The following is a 3937-nucleotide window of genomic DNA, read 5'->3' as shown; positions in this document are numbered from 1 at the left end:
AGTTTGCTGTTCTGAGGTAAAATGTGTCCAATCTCCAGGTGAGGGCTGGAGATCACTCAGAATTACAACTGCTTTCCAGATGGCAGAGATCAGTTCCCCTGGAGAAAATGGTGGGCTCTGTATCCTTAATATGCTGCTGAGGTGGCCCCCATATGACAGCCAATGTGACATAGCAGTCAGGGCTTCAGAGCATGGGAGAGGCTGCAGGTGTGTGGGGGGTGGAAAGCTGAAGAGTGAGGGGGAAATTAAGGGTAGGTTGATGATTGGCTGGGAAGGAGATCGGGTTGCCAACTCCAGGTGGGAGATTCCTAGAGATGTGAGGGATGGAGCCTGGAGAGGGTGAGGTTTCAGGAGGCGTGGGACCTTGGACAGGTACAAAGCCATAGACTCCACCCTCCAAAGCAACCATTCTGGGGAACTATCGTTGCCAATCTCCAGGTGAGGGCTGGAGATCGCTCAAAATTACAACTGTTCTTTAGGTAGCAGAGAACAGTTCCTCTGGAGAAAATGGTGGACTCAGTGTCATTATACCCTGCTGAGGTCGCCACGGCAAATTGACACTGAGTGTTCAAGGCCAGGGCACCCACCCAGAGCCTCTTTCTAGATATCGTTGTATTTATTTCCACAATGGGCCTTTTCCCTAGGAAATAATAATAACAATAACAACACAGCCAACAAACAGCTGGACAGAAAGGAAGGTGGCCCTCTTCCTAGCTCAGTGATAGCACTAGAGCCACTGCCCCGGCAACCACCTGGGACCTGCTGAGCTGAAGGAGGCAAAGATGCACCAGCACAATTCTATTTCCACAACGGGCCTTTTTCCTAGGAAATAATAATAACAACACAGCCAACAAACAGCTGGACAGAAAGGAAGGTGGCCCTCTTCCTAGCTCAGTGATAGCACTAGAGCCACTGCCCCGGCAACCACCTGGGACCTGCTGAGCTGAAGGAGGCAAAGATGCACCAGCACAATTCCCAGGAAGAACAAAAAAACCCCACGGAGGCAGCTCTCTATACTTTGCAGGGAAGATGGGGGCAGAACTGTGAGGCCTGTAAGGACTTAATTGTCAGTTTAGGCTAAGGAAGACTCACTGGCCAACTCTGACAGTTTCCTCTAGGGAGTCACAGTGTTCCCAAAAGTGAGACAAGAAAGAAGAAGAAGAAACTGGGTACTTGAACCCTCCTCCCCTTCCAAGCTCAGGCCCACCAAAGTAGGGGAGAGTGTGCTTTAGACTCCCACATGTGGAAAACTACAGTATAACTGACTGTTGACCCATATGATGGACCCTTGTTCCTTCTCTTCTGTGAGGCAGATTTTCCCGCCAAAACACTGTTCACCACTCTGACTGAGCACCCTCTTAGTAGCATGTTTGAATTATAAACTTATAACTTTCTTTGTGTCCCATCCAATGTCACAGTATGGGAAGAGGAATGGACCGTGTTACACCTACTGAGGGAAATTTAATTGTGAATTTGCTTTAATTGGAGAAGGGAAAAATAATTGCAAAATGAGATGCCAATGTTCTTTGAAATTTGTATTTAAGTTAATTAGCGATTCTCCTGGACTACTCTCTGTATAGTCAGAATTAGTAGTTGGCTAACACAATCGATGATGATGAGGGTTGACCACTCTCCGTGTTAAAGAAAAGCAACTTTTTATTGTCAAGCTAACATCTTTATAAGAAGTATGTAACCTCCAATCCTTGGGTTTTTAGTGGGTTTTCTTTTCTTTCTCCTATAGTTTGTAGATTCCCTTCCCAATTTTATTGTAGTTTTTTAGAAATGCAAATTAAAAAATCCCCGACGCCCCCCCCCCAAAAAAGGAAATGGCACTTGACATGAAGTAAAGTTGAAACAAAATGGTAGATGTTAATGAATAGGCACAGTTGGATCAGGAATAGAGCAGGCGGTGATGAGCTGAGGAACCTGTAGTTCTTTAAAAGAAAATTAGAATATCTTGAAAAGGCAACAGATTATAACTGACACTTAAATTCTAAGAGACTCAGTTCCTTGCTGTGACAACAACGTGTCTTAATAAAGTACCGTAGAAAATATCTTAGTTTCCTGTTAGAACTTTCTTCCTGTATATCAATACGGTCCTTTTTGGGATTATAACTTTCCCTTTCTGTACTTTTGAGGAGTCTAAGACCGTTTCCCTTTTCACTTCTCAAACCAGAGGTCCCTTCTGAGTTGAACCCTCTGACTAACTGGGTAAAGATTATCCTCCTCTTCCTAGGAGCGATAACCCTTTTCTGTTTGGCTAGGCTGGCAGTTTTCCACCAACTGCCCAGCCTCTTCTGGCAAACCTAAACCCCAGTTCTGGAGACTGTGAACAAATGGAATTCAGCTAGTGCAGTGACCCTTAGGCGTTAAGTTCTGATTTCTGAACTTTTCCCCAAATGTCCTGGGTGTACAGTAAAGGCTAGGAGTTGAGTCCTTTCAATTCTCAAGCGACTAGTCTATTTTCCTCAGACTAACATACACCCACTCCTCCTGACTGGCAACTGCCAAGTCAAAATCTAAACAAGGACTGATTGACTCCCACATGACTCACAAGCCAATAAAGGCTTGTCAAACGTAAAAAATGTAAAACTCTCCTCAGCTGGCGCTGACCAATCAGAGAGAAGGGGGTACATGCAGGCAGCAGCCTGTCATTCAAAATGCTTTTCAGTGAGGAATTAACCCTGAATCTCCCAGCTCTCTGCTTTTGATGCACTAAACATCCTGGTTTTGGAGCTCAGTTCGTCACAGCCCACCATACCACAGTTGTGATCACTGCAGGAATTACGCACCACAAAAGAAAAACAGCCCTTTCCAGCCAAGCATGGAACTTTATGTTTGTCTCCCAGTAAGCTTCCCCTTCTCCCCACCCCACCAGTGTCAAACAAAGCTCCACAGTTGCCAGAAGAAGTGTGCAGAAGTCCAAGGAAAAAAGGACAACTTAAAGCACTGATTTAACTAATATTATGCATTGGTACTTTATGTATATCAAGCAATGATCCATACTAAATGTTTAAATTAACCTTAAAACATGTTAATTTACAGCTAATTGGAGCAGGAGTACTAAAATTGTTAAATACTAATTAAATTATTACTACTACTGTTAATATTGATTCATATTAATAAAATCAGTACTTTTTGCATGTTGATGATTTATAGCACATATGACCCAAATGAGTTAGTTGTTATCAGGGTCAGATCTGATGTAAGGAGAAGTTATCAGGGTCAGATCTGATGCAAGGAGAAGTACTTGTTTTGTACTAGAAAATCTGTAGAAGAAGCAGCAATTCCTTAAGCAAGCAATGTTCAACCTTCAAGGTTGTGCCTACGTTACACAAAACAGAAATCACAGCAAGAAAAGCTCCATCCTACCTGCTTTGGGATGCACTTTTCCAATCATCTCCCTTTCTGCTGGCCAGTCCTGTTGTATACCACCTAGGTCATGGTGAGTCTTTCAAAAGCATCCCCATGAGCCCTTGGGAAACATGCAAGTTAATTAAGTAATGCAAAGGCTCATGGGAATGCTTTTGAAAGACTCACCATGACCTAGGTGGTATACAGTAGGACTGGGCTAGCAGAAAAGGGGATTGTTAGAGATATATTGAAGGTACCACTCTTGAGTGCCCTTCTAAGCATTCTTGCCCTGTGGGAGGGAACTCAAATGGCATTTATTTGCCTTCTGAAGGCAAATAAATGACCTCTGAGCTGTCTTTCCCTGGTTCCATGATGCCCCCCACCCCAATTCCACAGTGGGAGGGAGAGGGAAGCCCGAGGGCAAGCTGTGGCACTCTCACCCTGGCTGCCGCCAAGAGCATCAGGCAGCAGGGGTCTCTCCTCAAAACTAAAGCTTCTGGCAGGGCTATTTTTGGGCAGGAACGCACAGGAACGGAGTTCCGGCTGGCTTCAGAGCTTGCCACACCCCACACAGCCAAAAACT

General features: G+C 44.6%; 1 protein-coding gene across 2 annotated transcripts in view; it reads right to left on the bottom strand.

Annotated features, from left to right (window-relative positions):
* The window catches only part of CNKSR3 (CNKSR family member 3), a 112189-nt gene that overhangs the window by 31211 nt on the left and 77041 nt on the right, over window positions 1-3937 (bottom strand). The gene's annotated exons all lie outside the window — the stretch shown is intronic.

Source organism: Gekko japonicus, unplaced genomic scaffold (genome assembly GCF_001447785.1).
Source record: "Gekko japonicus isolate JY-2015 unplaced genomic scaffold, Gekko_japonicus_V1.1 scaffold651, whole genome shotgun sequence".
NCBI lineage: Eukaryota > Metazoa > Chordata > Lepidosauria > Squamata > Gekkonidae > Gekko > Gekko japonicus.
This window is presented reverse-complemented; position numbering and strand designations above follow the sequence as displayed.